This window comes from Apium graveolens, chromosome 7, assembly GCF_009905375.1.
Source record: "Apium graveolens cultivar Ventura chromosome 7, ASM990537v1, whole genome shotgun sequence".
Lineage (NCBI taxonomy): Eukaryota > Viridiplantae > Streptophyta > Magnoliopsida > Apiales > Apiaceae > Apium > Apium graveolens.
The window spans coordinates 139,131,199-139,145,584 of record NC_133653.1 but is presented as its reverse complement, the minus strand read 5'-3'; the positions used below and the strand labels follow the sequence as shown (position 1 = coordinate 139,145,584).

Sequence of the window (14,386 nt, the reverse complement as noted above, 5' to 3'; positions counted from 1 at the left end):
GGCTTATCTCAAGATAGGACCTCCTAAGATAGATAGCCCGTTCATGGCGATTACGCGAATTAAACCTTTACCAACTACTATTACGGTCGGGTATTGCACAGTCATCAGAAGGAATGTCAATCTTCCAAACCATAATACAACCTTCACAGCTTTAACCATCATCACTGTATTCCTCTCGCACGAGCGCCTATAATTATCCTCTTACCTTTAAAGTGTCGGCCACCTCTTTGGCCTTTCCTGATAGTAAAATTTCCTTACAGTCAATGTCACATTAACCACCTCCAATAAATTTCTACCTTATTTCAATCACAGCTTATGTGAAATGCTTTCCTTAAAATCTGATGAGTAAAAAAAAATCACCATTTTTCCATAAGTTATTGCCTCAGTCTTTAGAGGTTAATCACTGTCAAGACTGACTCTCGATCATACTTAGAACATTTCTATCTTAAGTCCTAATTGCCCTGAACAATTTCGACCATACTGGTTCGATCCATACCTTCTCGTGGTTTAACACGTGCCTCACTTGGCATCAATATAATTACGTCATATTTCCTTTATCAACATTTTTATTCTTGAGAATTTCGAATATTTCCTTTCTCCTTGTAAAACCTCTAAGGTTATCCTTCAATCGTTCCTCCTGTATTCCCTAGATACAGGGCATATCACAATACCATTTACATAGTAGAACCATTGTCTATATACTTTGCAAAATTTCTCCACTGATTCTTAAAGGTTGTTGTTACCTTAACCCTTTCCCAATCATACTGTCAAAACTCATACTGTCCCTATTAAGGGTGAATGCCAACCTTTATGCAGTCCCCTAGGATTCATTTTAAGTTACCATATTCTATCCTTAATTCCACCTTTAAAAGGTACCTGCATCCTTCCATGGATAAATCAAGTCATATATCCCTGATAAGGGTCTTATTCAATCATTCCCACCTCGATAGTAATGTCTAATTTCACAATAACATTTGTATTCAAAATGGGGTCAATCAATATGGCCTCCAAAAGATAACAACGGTTATCCGCTTGTCTTGCCTAATTTGGTAACGATAACAAGGATGTTCTGGAAGATATTGGTCATGTTCAACGTGAACTTCTTCTTAATAATTCCTATTTACTTTTGTTGTTTATCTCAACAGTCACCTCAATGTTGGGATATCTTTCATACCTGGCGTCTCCCTTTCTGGGTATCATGCCACCGGTCTTACACTTCACATTCTTGCAAGGTCACTTGCCCTTCACTTTCACCAACACGACCCCTCTACACTAGTTTCTTACTTACCTTGATCTCCTCATGTCGATCCGCGTCTCATTTGTTTATCCTTCGACCTATCTCAATGTTTCCTCGAAATCCTCCAACTTAAAGGGGATAAATATAGCATCTCTTATGCCTTTCAACCGTTCAACTTTAACTCATGGTGAATCACCCTCATCCTGACGATCATATACTTTTCTATTTCTATTAATAGGAGTCTTTAAGGGTTTCCTCCTACCCAACCTCCCTTCTCATTCCTCAACTCTGTTGCCTTATTCCTTTTCCACTTCAATTCCTTTTATTTTCCTTTCTCTTATCATCTATTTCATGAACCAACACAACATAAGCATGATTTCAATATCCCGTCATTCTGGATTCGCAGTCTTCAGAACGAATTTTAACAACTTTTACAACTTAAATTCACAATTCATCATACCTCGTCTGCCTTGTTCTGGCTCTAAAGCTTTTACACTCTCTCCATAACCTTGGGAATTACTTTCCCGAAAACAATTGGCTGAACTTTAATCAGTTTATCTATACCTCTGGCTCCGTGCCTTTCTTGGTCTTTTCACCAGCGGAGTGGTCTCTCTCTTAGGAGGGTAAGTGACAAAAACAGTCTTTTGTGATTCGTCCATCATTTAGAATCTCAATGATTCATCTATTTCCTTAGCCAGGCTCTTGCCTCGACTGGGTCAGCTGTTCCTTGGAACTCTGAGAGCTTAGCGACTTAGAGGTCCTGAAAGAATTTCACACCACATTGTTTCCTCAGGTGGTGGTTGGGGATAATAGTCTAAGTTCTTTTTAGACAGGTCCATGAATTGCCGTATAGGAGTACCGTCTCGGGTCTCCTTTCCTTACTCGACTTTCTGTTTCCTTGGTATGAAATGTTTCAACCTTTCCCATAATCGGGGTTATCTTATACATTAAAAACCTTGTTTTCCACTCTCTATGTCATGGGTTCCTTCTATCTTGATGGCGACCTCCCTGACTATCACGTTCAGGGTTTGCTCTAAATCTTATTCCTCAAACTATGGCTCTCATCTAAGTTCTCATCCTTACGCTCTTGAACTTTCGGAACCCAAATTCTATAGGAATACCTCATTATTCCCTTATCATCTTTCTCGATATTAATCTTTTATCTAATTGTTGGCTCTCTGCCTTCACTCATAACTTTTTCTGGCATAATATGACCTTTTCCAATAATTCGGGCTGTATTGCAATCTCAACAGCTTTTAGGTACCGGCTCCGGTTACCTTCACTTCTATTTCCATTTTCTCAAAATCTCTTATCACTTCTCCCAAAGACATTATCATCTTGAGTCTCTCCTTTTTACTAAGGGCATCAGCCACCATATTGGCTTTCCCCGAATGATAAAGAATCTCCCAATCATAATTCTTGATTAGCTCTAACCGCCTCCTCTGGCGTATGTTGAGCTCTTTCTATGTAAGAATGTACTAGAGCACTTATGGCTTAGGTAATTCTCGCACTTCTCTCCATACAAGTAGTGCCTCCAATCTTTAGGGTAAAACTATTGCCACGAGCCTAAGCTCATGGGCGGGGATATCGAATTTCATATTACCTTAATTGTCTTGACGCAGACGCGATTATCTTGCTGTGCTAAGAAGCACCCTAATTCCTTATGCGAAGCGTCACTTACAAATCACAAAATCTCCTTTTTCCATCCGGCAACGCCAGCATAGGGGCCATCACCAACCTCTGCTTCAGTTCTTGAAAGCTGTTCTCCCATTTCTTTGTCCATTCGAACTTCTCAGTCTTACGAGTAAGCCGCGTTAAAGGGGGCTACTATCTTTACAAACTTGAACGAACCTCCGGTAGTGATCGACCAATCCTACCTCTGGTAGTGACCTAACCATGGTCATCAATTCATCAGTGGTCCTTTATCCATTCTTGTCAGGATCCTCCATGGGATCCTCCTCAGCAACTATCCCTTCTAGGACAACATCCTCAATATCAACATCATCCGGTCCTGCGTTAGGACGCTCTATCGGATCCACAATCCGATCTCCAATTAGTAATAAAACATCATCGCGCTGTTGCTCCTCAACCTCAGGGTTCGGAGTCCCGCTACCATATACGATAACGAACTACGCTCCTATCACGATATTTATAAGGGTTCCCATAAGGGTTTTAACTGTCAGTACTACGTAGGTAGCCCGACTATGAACTTGGCAAGAGTTCTTATTATCTTAGTTAACTTATTATCTTAACGTCACATCATCTCTGAGGTTTATAACGCTTGGCTCTGATACCATTTCTGTAACACACCCCCAGATCCGGGGGTCGGGGATCCGGGTCGTCACGGTCTTTCTTTCCACAATATCACTTCACTTAATTAATAATAATAACCTTATGCTGTGACCCCACACTAACACACACCACAACCCGTTATAGTCTCAGAGATGAAATTGAAATAAGTACAAGTCTTTGAATCCACAATTTAAAATTATTACAACCCAAAATGATTACTTGATAATTTACAGTTAATTGCCATTATCTGCCACAAGTTATAATTATACATAATTGATTCTCAAAAATAGAATGCCTGATCTACCAATAGATCTACCTCTGCAGCTATAGCAGCCACAACATCATCGGGAAGACGCGGGACGCTTCCCACGCGCTTGCGCTGGGTCTGCTGGAGTCTGGCCATCTTTCCTAACTGTTGTTGTGTGATGAAGAAATAAAGCAAGAGTGAACCTTACAGCTCGCAAGGTAATATATAGTGATAACAATAATATAAGTATCTAAATGGATACTTACTAGAATCTTTTATCGTGTATAAGATAATTACTAGTATATACTTACTAGTATATGAGCCTTCTCATAGTACTCATGAAAGTCTTGGTCAAAAGAAATGAACCAAGTTTGATATCTTAATGCGATGAAGTCGCAAAATATTCAGTATATATACATATATACTTTTCAAAATATTGGAAGTCCTCTTCCATGCATAATATACACAAAATCCCAGTGTAACTGTATATATAAAAAAAATATCGTTGCAAGGTGATCTCATACATCTAACCTTGTCTCAACGTTTTTCTGAAAATCTTTGTCATTCATAAGACAATTATTAATTAGATATAAGTTTAAAGATGAGGTTACCAAATACCCCAATATACTTATATCTTTCCCAATACTACTTGAACTACCACCGTTCAAGTTATAACCAGTTTCAAAAGTTCATCACATAGATGAGATTACAAGACAAGATTTGAATAGATTCAATCTTTGAAATATTATTGAATGAAATAAAGTTACGAGATACTTTATTTAGTCCCGATATATATATATCCACATATATATATCTCTTAAACATTTCCTGGAACCTCTGTTATGTAAAGTATGAACAGAGTTTGAAACATCCAATGAATTTTGGAAAGGAAAAGAATTTTGGCATAAACCAGATATCTTGCTGATCAGGCAAAGATACCAATAAGTAACCTTTTCTACTGTAGATGGATGAATTCCTCACCGGTCATCACCCTGGCCGCATTAGGACCTCGCGCTAGACCGTTACCCGGCCCCTCACGCGTTGATGGACTGCCACCCAGCCACTTACACAATAATAGACCGTACCCCGGCCTGTCGCTTATGCCGACTCAATCAAATGGACTTACTTCCCGAACATTGGGCAAGTAATCAAATTGTTTTCTCAAAACAACAACCTCGTTGCGAATATAAAATACACCACAGAGCCGGATTCCCCAGGTTTTGAGCGAGTATTTAAATCCCCTTAAAAGGAAGATCTTAAATATAAAAAAAAAGAGTTTTGGGATCCACTCTGACTTTTAAAAATCATTTTGAAGACTCGAAAACACTTTAAAGAGTGTTTGGAGTAAAGCTGATTTAATGAAGTAAATCAGTCCCCAGAATATTTAGAAAATGACCGAATATTATTATTTAAATAATATTCCCATAAAGAATAATCTTTATAAAAATAATTGAAGTGGAAGTATTAAAACTTATACTTGAAACGAGTATTAAATAACCAAAGATATACTTATATGAAAGTATTATCTTTATTTGAATAATCGAAAATAAGTTTGATTATTAACACCTTATTCTTTAATAAAATAAAGAATATATTTCAGCAAATAATCGGAGTCATAGATCCTCAAATGAATATTCAAATAATATTCATTAAATAATATAAACTGAGTCATAAGCCCTCGAATGAATATTCAAATAATATTCAATAATAATATATAAAAGAGTCATAAGCCCTCGAATAATATTCGAAATAATATTCAAATAAATAAATAAAGTTAAAGTTATCGAATAAACCTTATTCGATTAATAGTTTGGAAAACTATAACCATATATATATATATATATAAATATATATATATATATATATCCATATCCATATATACAAGATTACTCGGGATCCTCGACTCCCGGTTTTTAGAAAATATTTTCACCTTTGGGTCCCTATACTAAGGGTATATGCAAGTTACCGCTATTCTCTAGCATAGGTATTATCAACTGAACCAACAGATATAAATTTCAAGAATATGAAACAGGCATGCATATATATACCATATCAGCATGCTCCAATATATCGCAAAAATTGCTAATTAACCAACATGCATCTATCACAAGATAATGCATATACATATATTCATCACAACAACATTTATAACGGGTAGAAAACTTGCCTGAGCGACTGGGGGTTACGAATGGCTCGGGACGAGTCTGGTAACCTATAAGCAACAAGTAAGTTGGAATTAAACCAAAGTCACTTGTAATCTATACTTTAACTAACTTAGACTCTAACGCTTGTTTTGCGCTCACTGATTCGCTTAAGTCACTCGGGTACCCTCGGCTCCACCATTTTTAATAATTTAACCTTTACGAGTTTTAAAGCGATTCCTTCGCGAGTGTCTTACCAACTGCCTAACACACTTACCATAAATGTTTCATACATTAATTAACCCTTTTTGGTCTTTAACCTATGTTTCAAAGTAAGGCGAGGGGGAAAGTTTCGTTCGCGAAACGCCGTTACTTGAAACAGTCGTTTCTCCTAAACCGTGCATCGGAATCGAACGAACTACATATCAAACGAAGCTCGTAACATGAGCTATCTAAACATGGCAGTGGTCATAATCTAGCAGGGGGTTCTCGGGTCCTAATGCTATGCACAAAAACAGTCCAAAGAAAATCGGACGTTACGACGGCTATGTTTACGCGATTTCCCAATTTTAACCATTCAAAACCAACCACAAACCAACCTCAAATCCAACATACAACCAACATCCATCCTCATCACATCATAACAACCCCAACCAATTCAATTTTAATCATCATACTTATGCCTAAACTTAACTTTAATCATAATTAAGTTCTTTTAATCAAAACCACAACATTTACCATTCCATTTCACTACCATTCCAAATCCCAAACTCTAAATCACAACAACAAGCTACAATATCATCCTACCAATTAAAATCATCTTATAATACATAGGGATCTAGGGTTTGGAGATGGTATACCTTCCTTGAAGTGGTGGGATGAGCTAGGAAGCCTTAACAAGCTTTGAGAAGTCTTAGGAAAGCTTGGATCTTCAAGAAAAACAAGAAAACTTCAAGTTAAAAACTTGAAAACACTATTCATAGTCTTCTTCTTTGATTAAATGAAGAAGATTGAGAAGGAATTGATGGCTTAAACTCATGGTATAGCCCTAACTAAGCATGAAGATGATTAGGGAATTTACTCACCAATTTAGGAAGCTTAGATCTTGAATTTTTGAAAATTCTTGCCTAATGAATAGTAAAAAGCCGAGAGCTTCAAGAACAAAGCCTTGGTTGCTTTTTGATTTTTGATGAAAATGATTTTTGCTTGGCTTGGTTGCTTGGTTTTTGTGCTTGCTTTAGTCAATTACCTTCTTGCCCTTGAATTTGTGTGGTTACAAAGCCACCACACCTCCTTCCTTCCCATGTCATGCTTATGTCACCTTGCACATGTCATAATGCTCCCACTTGTCCACACCTTGTGGTTTGATGATGTCACAATCCCTGGCTTCTTGTACAAGCTTGTCTCTTGGTCACTTATTTGTTTTACGGTTCGCTTATCTTTCGTTCTCGTTTATCGTTTGAGGGATCATACCCGGGATCTTATTACTTAGGTTCCCTTAACCTTTCTCAATATATTGTATTCCTTCTATGATCCCCTCCTATAATCCTTTAATTTAAATCATTTTTATCCTGTTACCTTATACTCAATTCTCTCCGTATCTAGTGTATTTCCGGGAAAAACCAAAGTGTTCGGAATTGGATTCTGACGATCTTTACATACACTTATATACTTCATAGAGTACTAATAATATCTCAGAATATCCATATCAGAACCCCTACATAGTGTGGCATGAAAAGTTTTCTCATTCAGCAAAACACTATTCATAAGGGTTTCAAAAATTTCCAAAAATTGGGGTTATTACACCTACTCTGCGTCTCATACATGGCATCCATCCGCCAGTGAAAGCCTCATATACTGGGCATCACCCATCCCAGCACCCTCCTGAGCTCTCGATGAACCAGCCTCACCACGCCCTGGCCTAGCCATAGTAGCACCTCGTGCTGGACGCCCTCCTGGAAGACGATAACCCAGCCCATGCTCCTCAGGCTCACCACCGGTCCACTCCTGCATCCCATTCAGAGTGCCAGAATCTATCGGAGCTGCTGGCAACTGCAACTGCTCATGAGCCGGCCAGTTCACTCCCACTGCTCGGCATAGCTTCGTAATCGTGGATGCATAAGGGATGTTCATATGCTTTGCTCCCCTCAAAAACTTCAGAATTCCTTGGTAGATAAACTCACCAAGGTCCACATAGTATTCCTCATTCAGAATTCCCTACAACAGCTGTGCTCTCTCAACTGTGACCTCGTGTGCATGTGAAGAAGGCAAAATATTAGCACATATAAATGCATTCCATGCACGGGCATACCTGTTCATGGCGATCGCCGAAAAGTGACGATACTCATTATTGGCTGGACTGCGGTTCCAAACTGTGCCCGGTCGACAGAGAGTCGCACAAATCAAATCCAAGTCAAAATCCTCAGCAGTCTTTTCATTCCAGTTCTCCTCCTCGGGCTTCCTCTCTCGCTGTCCAATCACATGGCGAATCGCCGCAGGATGATAATCAACCGTCAGCCCACAGACTACAGAAAACCCATTCTTTTCAGCCTTCGCATTCGCGTAAACTCGCGAACAACGCTCATCAGGTACTGCTTCGGGTGACTCACAAAAAGCTATCCACCCCTTCTCTGCAATCATGGGCAACAACTCACCATCCCTCCCTGATGGTAAAAACCCCCTCTCCTTCAGAATCGGCTTTCCCAACAGCCTAGTGTACTCCTCCTCCGCAGCTCTGTCAGTTAACCGAGGCCTTGCAGCAGTGCCCCTCGATGAATCAGCAGTAGGACCTGTGCTGCTGCTGTCAATAGTGCGTGCTCTCTTGGGTGTCATTGATTCGTGAATAGAAGTGTGTAAGAACTGATTTTTGATGTTTGTGAGAGGGTTTAAGTGTAGGAAGTTTTGTGGGAGATATGTAGGATAGGTGTATGTATATATAGGGTGTGGATTAGATTAGGGTTTGGGAATTAAGGGCTAAAATGATGGGATTGTGGGAACAATTCGTGGGTTTATGGGCTAAAACTGTTTTTGTGTTTTTGTTTGTTTGTTTTTTTTTTCTGAACTGTAAAAAAAATTCTGGTACTCGACCCCTGCGCGGCCGCTCAGCATTTCTGCGCGGGCACGCAGTAAGCTGCGCGGCCGCTCAGCATAGCTGCACGGGCGCGCAGAGGGTCTCTGGAAAAAAAAATTTTCAGCCCCTGTTTTCTGATTTTTTTGTGTTTTTGGATAGGTTATTAACTTCTAAGGGTTCCTGTAACAACAATTCATGGGTTGCCTCCCACGCAGCGCTTCTTTTTCGTCATTAGCTTGACGTTCCGTACCTTTCTCAAGTAGTCAACAAAATGGCACTAACCACCTCTCGGTTTGCCATGTCCCCATAGTAGTGCTTCAACCGCTGACCGTTAACCTTGAATGCTTGGTCCGAATCATTCTCAAAAATTTCCACCGCTCCATGTGGAAACACAGTTTTGACAATAAAAGGTCCAGACCACCTTGATTTCAACTTCCCAGGAAAAAGTCAGAGCTGAGAGTTGAATAAAAGAACTTGTTGCCCTGGCACAAATAACTTAGGATGTAGCTTCCTATCGTGCCACCTCTTCACCTTTTCCTTATACATTTTGTTATTCTCGTACGCTTGAAGTCGAAATTTATCAAGTTCATTAAGCTGAAGCATTCTTTTCTTACCAGCTGCATCTAAATCCAGGTTCAATTTCTTCAATGCCCAGTAGGCCTTATGCTCAAGCTCCGCTGGTAGATGACATCCCTTACCGTACACCAACTGAAACGGTGACATCCCTAGTGGAGTTTTGTATGCTGTTCTGTAAGCCCAAACAGCTTCATCGAGCTTTAAAGACCAATCCTTCCTTGACGGACAAACAACCTTCTCTAGAATGCTCTTTATCTCTCTGTTAGACACTTCCGCTTGACCATTTGTTTGCGGATGATAGGCAGTAGCTACTCGATGATTCACATTATAACGCTGCATCATAGAAGTGAACTTACGGTTGCAAAAATGCGATCCTTCATCACTTATGATTACCCGAGGTGTTCCAAACCATATGAAAATTTGCTTATGAAGAAAATTTAGCACTACCTTTGCATCATTTGTCGGTAAAGCTTTAACTTCGACCCATTTTGAGACATAATAGATTGCCAGCAAGATGTACTGATTATTGCAAGACGAGATAAAAGGCCCCATGAAATCGATTCCCCACACATCAAAGACCTTGACTTCAAGCATCACATTTAATGGCATCTCATCCTTCCTTGACAAATTTCCCACTCTTTGGCAACGATCACACCTTAAAACAAACTGATGAGCATCCTTGAACAAAGTAGGCCAGAAAAAACCTGCTTGCAGAATACGAGCTGCCGTCTTCTCACCTCCATAGTGCCCACCATAAACCGTGGAATGGCAGTCTCGTAATATCCCCTCCGTCTCACAGAACGGGATACATCTCCTGATGATCTGGTCAGCTCCCTGTCTAAACAAATATGGTTCATCCCACATATACCACTTCACCTCATGCAGAAACTTCTTCTTTTGAGCGGATGTCAAATTAAGAGGCATTATATTGCTGACGAGATAGTTTACAATATCTGCAAACCATGGTTCTTCCTCCTGAATTGCAAACAACTGCTCATCCGGAAAAGATTCATTGATTAACGTCCTATCTTGTGAACTAGAATCGGGATTCTCCAACCTAGAGAGATGGTCAGCTACTTGATTCTCAGTACCTTTTCTATCTTTGATCGCTAACTCAAATTCCTGAAGTAAAAGCACCCAACGAATGAGTCTCGGCTTCGAATCCTTCTTAGAAACCAGATAGCGAATAGCTGCATGATCAGTGAATACTGTTACTTTCGTACCAAGCAGATAAGATCGAAATTTCTCAAAGCCAAAGACTATATCCAAAAGCTCCTTCTCAGTAGTGGTGTAGTTCAATTGGGCCCCATTTAAAGTCTTACTCGCATAGTAGACCAAATGGAAGAGATTTTTCTTGCGCTGTCCCAGAACTGCACCTACCGCATAATCACTCGCATCACACATCATCTCAAACGGTTCTGTCCAATCTGGTGCTGTAATAACTGGTGCAGTGATCAAACTCTTCTTGAGAGTCTCGAATGATGCCAAACATTCATCATCAAATTTGAAAGGCACATCTTTCTCAAGCAAATTGCACAACGACTTAGATATCTTTGAAAAGTCCTTGATGAATCACCGATAAAAACCCGCATGATCAAGAAAACTACGGATTCCTTTCACAGAATTGGGTGGGGGAAGATTTTCAATGACTCCCACCTTGGCCTTGTCCACCTCCAGACCCTTGCTAGAGACCTTATGCCCAAGGATAATGCCTTCACGCACCATAAAATGACATTTCTCCCAATTAATCACCAAATTAGTTTCCACGCATCTTTTGAGTACGGCGCGCAGATTATTCAAACATTCATCATATGAGTGTCCAAAGACGGAGAAGTCATCCATGAACACTTCGACGTTATTTCCAATCATGTCAGAGAATATAGCCATCATACATCTCTGAAAGGTGGCCGGGGCGCCACATAACCCAAACGAAACTCTACGAAAAGCAAATGTGCCAAATGGACAAGTGAAGGTAGTCTTTTCCTGATCCTCTGGTGCGATACAAATCTGATTATACCCGGAATAACCATCCAGAAGACAAAAATACTCATGTCCCGCCAATCTGTCAAGCATTTGATCAATAAATGGAAGAGGAAAGTGATCCTTCCTTGTGGCTTTGTTCAATTTCCTATAATCCATGCATACTCTCCATCCTGTAACTGTTCGAGTAGGGATGAGCTCATTCTTTTCATTTGCGACCACAGTGATACCTCCTTTCTTAGGTACACATTGTACGGGGCTCACCCACGAGCTATCAGAAATAGGATAAATGATGCCTGCATCTAGCCATTTCAGAATTTCTTTCTTTACCACCTCCTTCATGATCGGGTTCAGTCTTCGCTGCTGTTCCACAGTTGGCTTACTACCTTCCTCTAACAGAATTTTATGCATACAATATGAAGGACTTATCCCCTTGATGTCTGCTATGGTCCATCCTATAGCCGATTTGAATTCTCTCAAAATCCTTAAGAGCTTGTCTTCCTCACTACTTGAAAGGTCAGCTGAAATAATAACAAGTAACGTAGATGAATCACCTAAAAAAACATACCTCAAGTGTTCAGGTAATGGTTTAAGCTCCAAGGTAGGTGCTTCCTCTATTGATGGTTTGAGCTTCCCTTCAGCGTTCTTGAGGTCAGAAGTACCAAGAGATTCAAATGGTATGTCCAGCTTTCGCTTCCAGGGAGAAGCGTTCAGATATTGTAATTGCTCGTTGCTATCTTCATCATCACTGTCAAATTCCCCCACTAAGGCCTTTTCCAATGCATCAGACATTAGCATGTGCTCGAGTTCCGAAGTAACCGAGGAATCAATCACATCCACTTTTAAGCACTCCTCATCTTCTGTAGGGAATTTCATTGCCTTGAATACGTTGAAGGTCACATCCTGATCTTGGACCCGCATAGTAAGTTCCCCTTTTTGCACATCTATCAAGGTACGGCCAGTAGCCAAGAAAGGCCTCCCCAAGATTATGTGAATCTTCTTATCTTCCTCAAAATCCAGAATAACAAAATCTGCAGGAAAGAAGAGCTTATCCACCTTGACGAGCACATCCTCAACTATGCCCCTTGGGTAAGTAATGGAACGGTCAGCCAATTGTAGCGACATGTATGTGGGTTTTGGATCAGGCAGATCCAGCTTTTTAAAGATCGACAAAGGCATTAGATTAATGCTTGCTCCCAAATCACAAAGGCACTTGTCAAAAGTTAGATTGCCAATGGTGCAAGGAATGGTGAAGCTTCCTGGATCTTTCAGTTTTGGTGGTAACTTTTGTTGCAGAACAGCGCTGCATTCTTCCGTGAGAGCAACGGTTTTAAGGTCATCCAGTTTCACCTTCCTTGAAAGAATAGTCTTCATAAACTTCGCATAACTAGGCATTTGTTCCAGAGCCTCAGCGAAAGGTATATTGATGTGAAGTTTCTTGAACACCTCCAGAAACTTCCCGAACTGTCTATCCAGCTTTTGTTTAGGAAAAGGTGGTGGAGGATAGAGCTGTTTCTCCCCTGTATTAGCCTCAGGTAGAGTGTGTTCAACAGTAGTCTTCCTTGGTTCCGCCGCTTTCTCCTTTTGCTTAGATTCTTCTTCTCTAATTTCAGCTTCTACTTCTTTTGCCTTTTCAGCCTCAGCTACTTTTCCAGACCTTAAGGTAATAGCCTTGACTTGCTCTTTAGCTTCCTTCCTGCCTGGTACTTCCGTGTCACTGGGAAGAGTGCCAGGTTGACGATTGAGCACTGCATTGGCTAATTGACCGATTTGATTTTCCAAGGTCTTGATAGAAACCGCCTGACTCTTGCACAACAGCTTAAGTTCCTCAAAATCAGCACTAGTAGGTGCAGCTGCACTTCCCTGTTGAGGATATGATTGCCTTGTAGCATACTGCTGTGGTTGCTGGAATCCAGGTGGGTTAAACTGTTTACTCACTCCTTGCTGATATGGTGCTTGAATAGCATTCTGATTATTCCCCCAGCTGAAATTTGAATGATTTCTGTTATTAGGATGATAGGTCGTTGGCACAGGCTGCTATTGTCGCTGATAATTATTCACATACTGAACAGATTCGTTGACAAGAGAACACTGATCCGTAGCATGAGAACCTGCACAAAGCTCACAAACCATAGCTATTTGATTAACTCCATACGTAGCCAGAGAATCAACCTTCATTGATAGCGCTTGGAGCTGGGCTGCAATAGCGGTGGCTGCATCAACTTCCAGAATACCTGCGACCTTGCCTGACGTCATCCTCTGAGTTGGGTTTTGATGCTCATTTGCAGCCATCGTCTCTATAAGATTATATGCCTCAGTATAGCTTTTAGCCCATAAGGCTCCTCCAGCTGCTGCATCGAGCATGGGCCGAGATTGGGCCCCCAAACCATTATAAAAACCAGTGATCACCATCCAATCCGGCATTCCATGATGTGGACATTTTCTCAACATTTCCTTGTAGCGTTCCCAAGCCTCGCACATAGATTCTGTAGGTTGCTGCGCAAACTGAGTAAGAGCACGCCTCATAGCAGCAGTCTTTGCCATTGAATAAAACTTCACCAAAAACTTTTGCGCAAGATCTTGCCACGTAGTGATGGACCCAGCTGGTTCAGAATGTAACCAGTCTTTAGCCTTATCCCTCAGTGAGAATGGGAAAAGCCTCAACTTGATAGCCTCATCAGTCACGCCATTATACTTAAAAGTGCTGCAGATCTCGACAAAATTCTTTATGTGCATGTTGGGGTCTTCAGTTGCCGCTCCTCCAAAAGAAACAGAATTCTGCACCATCTGAATAGTGCCCGGCTTGATTTCAAAGGTGTTAGCTTGAATAGCCGGATGAAGGA

General features: G+C 40.6%; 1 non-coding gene across 1 annotated transcript; it reads left to right on the top strand.

Moving 5' to 3' along the window:
- The first annotated feature begins 13,965 nt into the window (after positions 1-13,965).
- Positions 13,966-14,072, top strand: LOC141675796 (small nucleolar RNA R71). The gene has a single exon (XR_012556429.1). It is a non-coding gene; the product is annotated as a small nucleolar RNA R71 (small nucleolar RNA).
- Positions 14,073-14,386: the final 314 nt, after the last annotated feature.